The sequence below is a fragment of the Hirundo rustica genome, chromosome 1 (genome assembly GCF_015227805.2).
Source record: "Hirundo rustica isolate bHirRus1 chromosome 1, bHirRus1.pri.v3, whole genome shotgun sequence".
NCBI lineage: Eukaryota > Metazoa > Chordata > Aves > Passeriformes > Hirundinidae > Hirundo > Hirundo rustica.
Window position 1 is genome coordinate 143,716,486 of NC_053450.1, and position 13,802 is coordinate 143,730,287.

The 13,802-nt window shown below is 37.0% G+C and overlaps 2 long non-coding RNA genes across 2 annotated transcripts; both read left to right on the forward strand.

The window, feature by feature from the left end:
- Window positions 1-307: 307 nt before the first annotated feature.
- Window positions 308-13,141, forward strand: LOC120757843 (uncharacterized). The gene is made up of 3 exons (XR_005702691.2): window positions 308-582; window positions 11,300-11,376; window positions 13,001-13,141. It is a non-coding gene; the product is annotated as an uncharacterized LOC120757843 (long non-coding RNA).
- Window positions 1,900-2,982, forward strand: LOC120757850 (uncharacterized). The gene is made up of 2 exons (XR_005702694.1): window positions 1,900-2,000; window positions 2,333-2,982. It is a non-coding gene; the product is annotated as an uncharacterized LOC120757850 (long non-coding RNA).
- Window positions 13,142-13,802: the final 661 nt, after the last annotated feature.

Consider the following 13,802-nt stretch of genomic DNA (forward strand, 5'->3'; position numbering starts at 1 on the left):
GTGAAGGGGTTAATGATTAATTAAGTATGATGATATGAATTAAGTATCAGCAGGGTCTAGGGTAATTGATGTCAGGTGAATGGGAAACTCCCCGGGATAATGTCAGTGCCAGAGGGAGTGGTGATTAGTGGGGATAAGTGCTGGTGTGATCTGCATCTGATGAAGGCAGAGCTGAAATGTTTGTAGGACTGGGCCCAGCTGAGAATAATAAAGGCTTTTCTGTTCCCAGCTGAGAATAAAGGAGATTTTGAATCAAAATATGTAAATACAGGTAGAACCCATTCCATCTTTAGAAAGTGCAACAAGACATATGCTTTTAATACACATCTGGACAAAGCCTTAGAAAGCAATTCTAAAAGTTCATTGTGAATCATGTAATCCCTGATTTTAAGAAGTTTCAAGAAAGGAAGAAAATTGAGATCTATTATTTTTCTCTGTTCATTTCAAGGAACAATGCAGAACAGTCTTCAAAGTACAGATGAAGATTTTCTGTGCTCCCACTTCTTGCCTTTGCAAATTAGATTCCACATATTCTCGTAGAACTTTGTAAATCTTCTTGGGGATCCCAGATGGAAAACACTGGTAAGTATTGTTTTTATTTAGTTTTAGATACGTATAACTTCCTATTGTTGTAAAGGCAGTCCTAAGAAGGTTTTCTCAGACAACTCTAGATAATTTTGATTCATTTGCAGAAAAGACTGTGCATTGTAAAATGCAATACAGGATTTGTAGTACATAATCACTGGAGATTGTCTCATAATGCAGGTACTTTACTGAGATTAATTAAGGTTGTGCAAGAAAGCTCAATTACTCCATTACCTAACTTAAATGTGCTTGAAAATGCTCTTTATTGAGTAATCTCTTACATTAATCTAGACAGACAATTGTGTGTCTTGTGTAATTATTTTGCTTTAATATCTCTTTCCTTCCACACTACCTACAAGGGCCACAACAATGGTACTTTATTTACTGTGGGCAAATCCTGTGAACTCTTGATGTGAATCTGGGCCCTCGCATTAGTTGACATGCCAAACAAGAAAAACAGGCAGAAATTAAAACTTCCCTGGGATATGAATAAAGATTTCCTGTGCAGAAATTTGCAGAAATCTAACCAGGTTTGTGGACAATGAAACTTGAACACCGGTCAGGAAGAAGGAAAGTTGATTTTTACTCTGTGGTTTTCCAATCATAATTTTAGCATGAATTCTGGGTGGTTGGATGGCTCATTCTTTACAGCACTCTGCCAACATATACAGTATCCACTTCTGCCTTATAGAGGATGGTATCTTTAAATGTGAAGGTAATGTGAAACAATGGAGAATCTGTCATGTTGCTGCTTCAGCAACAATGGTTCTAAAAGTATTGGAAGGGATTCTTGTCAATTACTGTACATCTGGATAGTAAGATATGTGTAAAATGTGCAATTAATAATTATTTCAGGTTTTAAATTGTTATATTTCTAAATTTCATAGATGAAATGAATTAGTTTAAATTAATGAGGGGATTCATCTTGGGAGTGTGCAAAACTTATGCACTATTTGTGAAAGATCTAATAATATGGGAAATGTTCATTTCACTTTACAGTAGATAGTCTGTGTATCTCTCAATTTTTTTTCTAATTATGGATTAATGTTTACAATTTACATAACTTTGAGTTCAAAAATAATTTAATTTAGTATGCTACATATAGTGCTATAAATGAAGAAATTTTGCTTTTGTTAGAGGTGTAGATATTTTGCAGTGATGCCAAAATTTGTCACTGAATTAATTTCTTGCCTTACTGTTAAAGTTCTTAAAGAGCTCCGTGCAATAGAGTGAGTAACATTCTCCATTCCTTTATAAAAGGGAAACTTGAGGAAGGAATTGCTTAGGGAATCCACTTTGATGTGTTTTATTCAACAGATCTTTCTTGGAGGTCAGCTGGAACTCCCACTGACCTCTTTGCAGCTACATTTACACCAACACAAAGCAGCTGATGCATTGGAGAGCTAGAGAACCTGGTCAGTAATTTAAAGCCAGGCCTTTTATTTTAAATCCCACATGTTAAAACAAGAAGAAATATTTGTTTTTCTGACTCTTTCCCCCTGCCTATGAACACATAATTGTTATGAACTCAGCTTTTTGGATTCTGTGACTGTGCTGGGAGTGGGGTCACTTGGCCAGTGTGGCAGGGCTCCACAGCTGCACCAGGCAGCCTCCCCAGCGGTGTTTACTGCGCTTGTGTGTGCAGCAGGTCTGGCTGAGAAATGCACACAGCCTCACTGCTGGTCGGCTCTGTGCAGCTCACCCTTTCAGTGAGTTCATTGCAACTCTCATTATCTACTTTTCCTAGAAAAAGAAGGCAAGAATTTCTCCTTCGCTGAAACTGTATGTCTGATTGTAGAGATGTTTCCCTGCTGCTGGCAGTAAGCTGCAGGAAAAATGGGACAATCCTTGGAAGAGAACAAGAGGTGACTGAACGTGCAGCCATGCAGCTAATGCACCGAGTGGGCATTCCAGCAGCCTGGAAAATGATTATTTATGGTGTGGCTGTGTCCACAATGACCTGGGTGCTTTCCAAATACAAGGGAAAAAAACCATCCTTGCACCCAACAGCGAAGGCTGTTCGAGGACAGCCTCAGCAAAGAAACAAGCTACTGGAGCTGAAGACAGACATAACTAATTTTCTTAAGGGAATTGCTCTCTTTAATGTCAATACTTGCAACCATACTAATATCAGTGCTATTACTACTAATTACTACTATTACTACTAAAATCCTGTCTCTTTTACAAGTATCTTCACTGTTTACCTTTTCTCCACAACCAAGATTCCTTATGTTCTCCCTTTTATCAGGTCAAAAATTTTTTTGGTAAAAAGTGAGTCATATACCCCTAAGCTATTAAGAGGTAACAGTCTGCAGTTTTAGGGGCTGGGATAACTTACAGCCACACAGAATTTAAAAGTGAATAAATCTTGTGCAGCAGTTTGCCCCATGTTCTCAATCCCGATGACTGGAGACAGTCTTTAAAATACAAGGATAAACTGAAAATGTTGTCACAGCATGAGGTTGTGGAAAGTTTGAAATTCTATGTATATTTTGCCTGGTGCCCTAGGGACTATAAAACAATACCACCTTCGAGTGTTCAGCAGAGTCAAAATATAGAAATTAAAATATCCTTTATGATAGGGGAGTGGAGAAATATAATGAATCGGAATGCCTGGTGAGTTATTGCCAGCTGAAGTCTGTGAGAAATGTCACTGACGCCATTTCTAAAGCCTTATGAAACAGCCACATGGCTGTTTTTGGTCAGGGCTGGATTCTCTGGGTAAATGAATTAAATTCTTGTGTTTTCTAGCTCTGGGCAACAGCGTAAAGGTTGTCAAAGGGAATGTTTTGTGCAGACATACAACTGTAACTTTGTAGTCACGTGGTTGTAGGTCAGATTCACTGCTGGAGCCTGCGAGGCAGGCAGCACAGTGACAGCCCATGCAGGGATGCTCTTGCTCACCGTGTGCTCAGTGGGACAAAGGCAGTCAGCACATTGAGGGGGAGCTGCTTTGGTCTTTTCTCTTGGAAGGAGGTGTCTAACTTGCAGTCTGGCAGAGATGTCTCTCCTTCTTTCCAGTTTCTTGGGTTCCAGTGCTTTCCTGGAGGCAACAGATCTGTTTTTATAAGTGGAGATACAGCCAAAGCTGTACTTCCAAACACAGTCCTAAGGACCTTCTCAGACATTTCCTTAGGTGCCAAAATTGTTTCAGACTGTTAGGAACTCTGACCATTACGGGAGGGTTGCTTATGGATTTTGAGAGTTTGTTTTAGTTTCCTAAATTATGCCAATCTCAGTCTTGTTTAGGGCTCTGGATCTCAGTCTGGACTCTGGCGACAGAGCGATTTTGTGTCAGAATAACTTCTGCATTTCTCTTTATAGTTCAATGGTTAAAATTCCTGATGACTAGAATAGAGCACAGACCTATAAGGTGAACCGGGCATAAGGCAGAAGCAGGTCAAAAAGACAGTTTAGAGGAGAGGGGGGGAGCTAGTGATGTTGGACAGAATGAGCTGTGCTTCTGAAGAGACCTGAAATTTGTACATCTTTGGGGCTTGTGTGTATAGTTTTCAGGGGAAAAGCAAAGGAGATTGAAGGCTAAGACTGAAATCTATACATTTGGGATGTCAGATTTATTTTCTCAGCCTTTTCTGAGATAGAGATAACCACAAAGTTTCTGAATATAATTTGCATGGCACAGAATAAGATTAGCCAAAAGAATGAGAAAATAAAATAAGAAAACAGAATGGCATGATTTCATGGAGGAGGGTATGGGCTGTGGTTCACCTGGATTTGTCCCCTATAAAGGCTCATCACAGAGCATATTTCATGCAACTCCTGCCTAAATAAGAGATGCCTAAATCAATCAGTGAAAGCTTTGCAGAACAGCACTAAAAAAGGTCACTCTAAATTAAATCTGTTTCCAGATTTCAGGTGTGAGTCTCAATGCTTTATGCTTTCTTCAAGCAGACAAAATACTGTCCCAGGGCTCTGCAACCCAGTCTGGTTAATGTAATGACAAAAAAAAGAGAACATATTCTGAACTTTTAATTTCTCTTTCCGAAAGTGTTGGCCCCATCCAAGCACTGATATATATATAATGGAAAATCTTCTGGGTAAGGCTTTAAAATGTATTTGCAAGCAAACTCCTGAGAGTTTTCAGGTAAAGGCCTTCTCTACAGCTCTCTGAAAATATTTTTCCAGGTGTAAAGTTTCTAAATAGATCAGGACATGTGTCTGTAGAAAGTGTCTGTGCAGTGTGCCACTGTGGGTGTCTGGGTTTCGTTGGTGTTCTGGGTGGTATAGTTTCTGGGTGCTGAGCAGGCGGTGGCCTGAATTCAGAGCTGTGATGGTGCAAGAATGAGATCTTAGCTGCTTCTCACATTGGATGGAGTTTTCAAATGAGACTGTAAACTTCAGCTGGGAACCCCTTGTATCCTGGAATGAGACTAGTGTTTAAAAGACTGAGAAGTAGCCACAGTAAGACCAGAAAAATATTTCCTTGTACCCAAGGATCCTTTCTAAAATAACAGAGTGCTTATATTTATTTGTGAACTCAAAAGAAAAATCAGCCACCCCTTAAACGCAAAAGAGCTACAGTTATTCCTACAGGGCCAAAATGACATGCATTTACAGCAACAACATATTAGCTAATTTCCTATTTGAGAAAATTGACAGTAAAGGAAGTGCTCTTTTGTGACTGCTAAAACATAATGGGAGCATTTGGTCTTCTTAATTAGGACAACTTAAAGACTGAGTTATTATGTACTGGACTTCCAATATGTCAAAATGATTACGTGAAAATATTTGCAAATATGAATAATTTTTATATTACTTGATACAACATAAACTGCTGCTGATAATATAAATGGTGATTTCAAGAGAAGCACCTTGGTTTCTTGAAGTGCAAAGAAAATGAAAATGAGTATTTGCCAAGAGCTAAGTACACAGTGATTTGCCAAATACATGTATGCAAGTATATGAAATTTCTCATATACAAGTGTTTGATTGGTAATAAGTAGTATAATTTTTCTTTTTTTTTTTTTTTCATATTATCTAGGAAAATAACATTAGAATTTTAGAAAATATTCTTGTTTTCAGCCTGGCATATTTAGTAATACCGAGGAAAAAGCTATACTTATAAATTATATTGATTGAAGTTGGAAATATTTTAAAATGTCTTTCAGCTGTTAGAAATGGCTTTGGACATTAAGTGAATACCAATCAATTGAAACTCTCTAAGACTGTTAATAACTAAAATATTAAGGATGATTCAACACCTGCCCAGCATATTTCTATGGTGGATCTTAGAAAAAGTTGATATTGTATAGTTATAACAGTGTGATATTATTTCTAATAAAGTCTTATGCCATAATATATTCAATTTTTTTTTTTTTCCTTCATAATAATGTGACTGAGTTAAATACACCTTAGGATATAAAAGGGATGTTGTTCAGTTATGTATTAATTCTTTACCTGCTTTCTCACTCTGATTTCAGCACAGAGAAATACCTTAATAACTTACTATAAAAAAAATAAAGTGACTTTATAGAAAATATTAAGCATTGCTGAAAGCTGAGTATTTTTGGATGAGGAATATTGAAGTTTTCATTCTATTATTTGTCAGTGCTTCAGGATCTTGAATTAGAAAATGGTGAAATATTCTAGCATTTATCTTGCTTCTCTCAGTTTCTTAATGTGTAGGAGGTATTATATCCATTCTTATCTCAAATGAATAGTGAAAATATTATTTTACACAATTTGGACCATTTGCAATAACCTCCTAAATGCTATTCTGATGTGGCTGAGGTCCAAATTAAAATTAATCAGTTTTACATGCTAAAGGCTTTATAAATTTTATATGAATATAAAATTAAAGGCTTAGAAAGAATTTAGAAGACACTTGAGTGCATTATAGTGATACAGAGTACCACTTAATATAACAAATACTTTATACTGGTTGAAGTAATCTATTTTCCCCAGCTTGGCTTCATGTGCTAATACAGCAGTCACAGCTGTATAAAACTGTCTTAAGAAACATCAGATATTCTCAGTGATTTAACATTTCTCTCAGTAACATAGACATTACTTAAACACAAAGGCAAACTGAAAGATTGCTGTGATTCCACTGACATGAACCTACTGTGGAATTTAACCAATCAAAATCTATTCTGCTGACCTTTAATTGAAAATAATATTTTTTATTTGTTAAGAAGGTGTTTCTCTTAAAAACTGTGGGGTGTTGTAATCATATAAAGAAATTGAGAACCTTTTTTTTTATATTTCTTTGTATGTGTTGGTGAATGGACATTGCTAGAAAAAGAATTGAAGCGTTGTTGGGTCAAATATTGACAAGACAACAGAAAACTAACTGTGTAAGCCTAGTCTTTATCTAGAATATTGTTTAGAAGAGAGGTCATTTGCTAAAATGAAAGAATGTAAAAAAAAAACAACAACAACAACTTTTATTTGGAAAATATTATAATGAAGAGAAGAGCTGTATTCTACTTACCTGGCAAAGCATTTAATTGATTTTATAGCTAAAATACTTTCCTAGTGTCCCATTGGATTTTTTTTTTTTTTTAAATTTCAATTAAGCTTCATTATTTTGGAGATGTTTCCATTATTTCCCTCAGTTTCAGACCTCACAGGGAGTTATTACACAAGCTGTGTGGAACAGTTATATTAGCCAAGTCTGTCTACCTAGAGGGTTGCTGTTTTGTGAGTACTGATTACCACCATAAAAGGAGGAAAAAACAAACTCAAGGAAAACTGTTTTCCAAAGTGACTACAGAGATGTAGCCATGAAACTGATGTCACCTTAACCTCTGAGAGATGGATATTAAAATGGTTTTGTTTTGTTTAATTTACTGTATATAGGTCCCAGGTATTGTTGTCAGATGATTTTAGAAAAAACCCTGAACTTCATAGGTATAGAGGAGAGGTTTATAGAGGCTCCTCAGCATAAATGGATACTGGTGACACTGAACAAGTCCCATTGAAAGTGTATCTTCTGGACTAAGCAAATGACAGAAGAGAAAAAAAGACTTTCCAAGTATCATTGCTAAGGACTTGTCTGATCCTGACATGGGAGCACAGAGCAAACAGCTCTTACCTGTTGTGAGCTGAACTGCAGCAACTGGAGCAGGGGAACAAGCCCAGCACTGGACAGGTGTGTGTTTGCAGGCCATACACAGCTCCAGCAGAGCCCTGCAGGGTCAGGTGCCAGGTCAGCACTTGCACCCTCTTCTCCCCATCAGAACAACACCAGCTCCCTTGGTGCTGGCGCCTTTTCCCCTTCCTGGGACTGCAGGTGGAGGAATGCACAGATGTGCTCTTCGTGTGGCCGATGAATCTCTGCCACGGGCGGTTTCTGGCTCTGTCCCTCACCATCTGAGTTCTGCCCCTCTCCCAGCCCTCCCAGAGATTCTGGGAGCCCCAGGGGAGCGGTGAGTTGTGACCCTGACGGCACAGAACTGTCTGAAAGCAGGGACATTTCTTATAACACCTTAATTAGGCTGAGAACCATACTTGTGTAGGAACCACTCTGTTGGGAAATCAGCATGTGATTGTGGGAAGTCCAGAAACAGACACATTTATACTCCAGATGGTAAAATGGTAGATTTCTGCTAAATGGGCTGTGGTTTTCTGCATGGACATCTGTTACCTCTGCTCCTGAATCCAGGAGACCTGTCTGTAGACAGATGCAGAAACATGCTAGGGAGAAAAAAAGTGAAGGTTTTTGTGTACAGAATGACTGCTTTTTCTCCCCACCTACCTGGAGGTGAGCAAGCAAGAGTAATGACTGGAAAATGCTCCTGATATCTCAACATGTTTTTGTTGTTGTTGATTTTTTTTTTTTAATTTTGCTAGTTTTATTGTTATCTGTCTGATAAAAGGTAATAAGCCCTGTGCATGATTAAAGGATAAATAATTCTTACCTCTGTAGCTAAAGTACTGCCAATGAGTCATCTAATACATTATATATCTCTATCAAAGTCTGACGGTGTAGTTAATGCTTTCCAACTACATGAAAGACAAAAGAACTCTAAATAGCAGAATATTGCAGAGTATGCTTTTGGTTATGAAAATCTCCACTACTAGGATATCTGTCTAGTTATCTCTAAGGGGCTGAACTGAATAATATGTTTGGATATTAAAAGCTCCGTTTTGGGATAATATTTTTCTTAACTGGTTTTGGTCCTGAAAGACTTAGATTATCTGAAGAGATATTATGAAAATACTTAGGAAAAAGAATGTTTAATTTTACTTGATTACTGAAGTTAATGTAATGTATTTTGAGTGGTGTTAAATATTTATATAAATATGAAATGACAAAAAAACCCCATAAGTCAAAATATTCAATTCACTGAAGTTTTGAAATCCAGAGGTATTATTTTTCTGGGCTGTTTTCCAGCCTTTGGAACAGGATAATGCATCTGTGTGCACAGCTGCCCATGCCACATGCTGGTTTCCATTCTTCTGTCTTCTTTAACACCAATATGATGGGGTTCATTTGACAATAATTTGTGACTATTTTTTATATTGGTATGAATTTCCATGGTACATTATTATGGCTTTCACCTCATTCATTGTTTCAAACTTCAGGTAGTTATAGACAGAAAAGCATCTCTGTAAGTGTTTATTAGACAAACCAAATGAAAGGAATTAAAATCTAGAAGAGAAGGAATCTAAGGAGATAGAATTTAATCAAATTTAATTTAAACCTTTCGATTTCTGGGGCTTTTTGGGTTCTGTGGAGAATTTTTAAGGTTCTGTGGTGTAACAGATATCCCAATGGGTAAAAGCACCACTCAGAATACTTGCTGCAGTCACCCTTGATATTGAAACAGCATGATTGAATGGGACAGTCATTTTTGGGGTTTGACATTTTCAAAAGGTGGTTAAGTATAAGTAATTTAAGAAAAAATTCAAAATTTTCACAGGGGGTTGTCTATCAGTAAGGGGAAAGAAGGGAGAAGTGTATGCTACAGTGAGAAAGGGCAGGGAAGAAGATGTTCGCAGAAGGCTTGAGGTGGCTCAGCCAGCCCCTAACACAGCATAACTCGGCTCCTGGGCTCTGTGATCAGTTCTGGTGAGGTTCTTGTCATCACCTTACGTACACATCACGTTATGGGATCTCTTTCCATCTTACCTGGTTCTGCTAAGGCTCTTCTACCCACTCTGGAAGAAGTGACACAGATACACTTAGCAACTGGGAGTGCTTTTAGAAGCCAAATATAGCTGCAGCTCCCTGCTAGATGGAACTTAGGAGGAAAGAGTGAAGAGCCAAGGGGTATTGAATTCCCCAAATGTAGGCACAGGTTTACAGATGTTTACAGGTGTTTAACAGATATGCTAGATGAAAAGATTTTCAAAACTAAACCTTCACTCCTAATTAATGATATCCTCGTGTACAGGTGTTAAATTTTTCAAATATTTTTCAGTGCCATTATTATTGATGACATTTTCAGAAACATTCTTAACTGACAAAATATTTTGTGCCAGGACTCTGGTAGGATCTGTAGTAAACTCACTTTTTCACTATATCAAAGAGTATCTCTTTTTATGTAATACAGATAATGTATGGCTTGAATAACGGAATGTAAGGACGTGAAGTTTTCTCTGTTAATTGCTCAAGTGTGTGCACAAAGCAAGTATACAGCTGACAAATTTATATTAGATAAATTTGATTCTTTTTTCTTTTTCAGAAAATCTTTCATATCTGTATGGTTTTCTTTTTACAAATCTCTGTTCCTGAGGATGGAAATGCCTTCATGAACCAAATATGTAATTTTGTAGGTAATTTTATTGTTTGGGTTCTTCTATATAACAGAGAACTTTTTGACAGAAAACCCCTGTGCAATGCCACTCCTCATGTTTCATTTTTCCATTGGTACATTTTTACATTAAAATTATTCAATGGAATTATAAAGTAACAAGAATTACTGTGGAAGAAAAAAAAATGGCTCAGCCAGTACCCCTCATGCTTTGAGCTTGTAATTTTAAGAGTTAACCCTTTCCTCAAGATAAATGGAGATTTCAGATTTTGAAAAAAGCATTTTCATATAAACACATAGACTATTGATTGTTCAAGAAATTATGGCAAAACAAATTGAGTCAATTTTATGAATTTTTAAGGTTGATGAACTTGGAGAGGGCTGAAAGAGCAGATTGGTTGGCTGACTAAAAACTGAGTTCAGAATTGAAAATTAAGGATTCAGCCACCTGGAGAAGCGTGTCACTGACTACGTTTTCCGTAGTTTGGTTTGCTGCCTACAGTTTGTTGAATTTCTAAGCCACAGCAGAGTAAATTTTTTTTTAACTTATTTATGGGGTTTTTTTGCTGAAGACCATATGCTGCTTAGCCTTGCACAGATTATTATTGTCAGTCTGCTGTGTTTTGCTTTTCTACATGAACAAGAAATCTGGAGTGGAATATTTCATAAGTTTCTGAAAAATTGGTTAGTATAATGGACTTAGAAATGAAGAAGATAATTTCATAACAGAAGCAGCATACAAAATTAAATTAGCTTGTAAAAGAAAGTGGTTTCTTTTGAAAGCAGGGTAGCAAAACACTGAAAAAAAAAGTGGAATTTTGTAGTTCTGAAGCTATATCATTTGTCTCTGTCTTGCCTTTGACTTTGAATACAAGAGATAGAATAAGGTAAAAAGTCATGTCTCTTCTCAAATAATTGTCATTCTTCTCCTCTTCCCCCTCCTCTCACTTCTCTTTTTTTTTTTTTTTTAATTTTATTTTTCTGTTGTTTAGATTTTAAAAGAAAATAAAAATCAACAAAGAAAAATGGATAAGTCGGAAGAAAATACACAGAACGTCGGACATTTCAGGTAAGGCTGATGCAGATTTGCAAAATTAATTTTATCTCATTTAGTGATTTTCCACCACAAAATTTAAAAGAGAACAATCTGAAAAAGAAAAGCTCTCATGAAAATCATAAAAGTTTTAAATAATTTCTAGCATTCAGTTACTCTTGTTCTGTCAAGTGTGGATCTTGAACAAATTTCCCCAACAGAGCTAGAAATTGTCATCAGATAGTAATGGCTTGCTCCAGTTGAAGTCAATGACAGAAATTCCATTTCCTTCAGGCTGGGATTTCTCCCCATAATATCATATTTAAAAAAGTGATCAAATTTTCATCAGTGCATATTCTGACTCCATGTATGCAGTGGTCCCTCTCTCTCCAGGTAGAGAGTCATATTTAACATATTTTGGTCTCTTTAATATGAACATAATAGGAGAACCAACAAACCCAAGATTTCCAAGTTATTCTGTAGAAGTTTTCATCTCTGGCAAAAGGTTTTACTTTAGCTCGAACAAAAACAGATAAACAGCTTTTATATTTAATGTAAAAAAAAAAAAAAGAGGAAGAAGAAAAGGAATAAACCCACTCACTTAAGAAGTTTATTCATATTTTCTCTTTCAAAGTTTTCTTTGAAAGGCAATGGATAATTGTAAATGCAATTCCTAGGCAAGTAGTTGTTCTACTGTTGAGAACCAGCATGTAGCCAGGTTAGAGCTGAGTCCTTTTTGCCTATTGAAGAAGTGATCACAGGGCTGACAGCTGGAGTTTACTTGACTGTACAATAAAGGATCCCTATAGTTACCTTTTGTTGTATTTAAAATGCCAAGTGTAATCTTAACACACTTTTTTCTTTGCCTTTTTTTTTTCCTCTGTTGAGTATTATGTCTTTAACCAAGGAAATGAAAAGATAGATAAGCAAAGAGATCAACATGTACCCCCAATTATTTAAGACACTCTGAGGAAATAATGTTTTTCATTTATTTATGTTTTTTTCTTGTGTTTTTGGGTTAGCCAGTGAAGAGAAACTTCAATAATTACTTGAAGTTTTGTGCCACAATGATAGTTTAAATGAGTGGAAATCTGTATGACTATGACATCTCTTGATGAGGTTTCATGTTGTCCTTCAAATTCTGTGCACTAGCACTGCTTGAATACAGGTAGAATATACTTAAATGGAAAATAGGCCCTAAAATATTGGAACTCAGGAAATAAATCCCCGAAACAAGATCTCAAATACTCTGAATGGACTAATTAAATTGAGGTGTTTTCTACAGTTTTGGAATTTGTAATACTTTTAAATATATTTTGAAAATTCTTTTTACTATCACTCTAGAGGGCAAGTGTGTATGCCAGTTTATATTCCCTATACAGTCTTCAGTCACAGGACTTGCCATAATCATCATTCACTGATCATATTTTGTTAGCAATTTTTCTCCAGAACAGGTCAAACTTGTGGCATCTGTCTTGCTGTTGAAATGAAACAATCACAGTACTTTGTGATGGCCTTGTTTTATGAGAGAGGGAAGATACATATGAGTGGAAACAGACATATACTGCCTAGAAAATCACTATGTGAACTTCATCTTTTTGAATGTGTGCTGTCACACCAGGATATTGTGGATGACAAATATTTTGTCATCATATTTCAGAGGATACAAATCATCAACTGGGTGAAGTTTAACAAGGAAGAGTGACAGATTCTACATTCGGAAGATTCTGGACATCTGCACAGACTGGGGAACCACAGGCTGGAGAGCAGCCCCCTGGAAAGTGATCTCAGAGTCCTCATTGATGGCAAGTTGAACATGAGCCCGCAGCATCCTGGCAGACAGGAGGGCCAACCCTGTCCTGGGGTGCACCAGGCACAGCATCACTGGGCAAGGGAGGGGGTTATAGAGCTATTATAAAAATATAGAGCTATCAGAAGGCATTCAAAAACCGGCTACAAAGATTGTGAAGGGCCAGAGGAGAAGTATTAAGGGAATGCCTGAGGTCACTTGGTCTGCTCATCCTGGAGAGGAGACTGAGACTCATTGTAGTTCAGAGCTTCCTTACAAGGAGAAGAGGAGGGACAGACACTGATCTCTTTGGTGACCAGTGACAGCACCAGAGGGAGTGGTATGAAGCTGAGTCAAGGGAGCTTTAGTCTGGATATCAGGAAAAGGCTCTCCACTCAGCAGGTGGTTGGGCACTGGAAGGGACTCTCCAGGAAGTGGTCATGGCACCAAACCTGACAGAGTTCAAAAAGATTTTGGACACTGCTTTTAGGCAGATGGTATGAATTTTGGAGTTGTCCTGTGCAAAGTCAGTATGTGGATTTTGTAATCCTTGTGGGTCCCCTCTAGATCATGGTATTCAATGATTCTATGTTTTATTTTCAGCTTTATTCTGGAATTTGTTTTAGGTATTAGGTAAAGAACTTCAATGTACTTTGTGCTGACTTGGGATGTT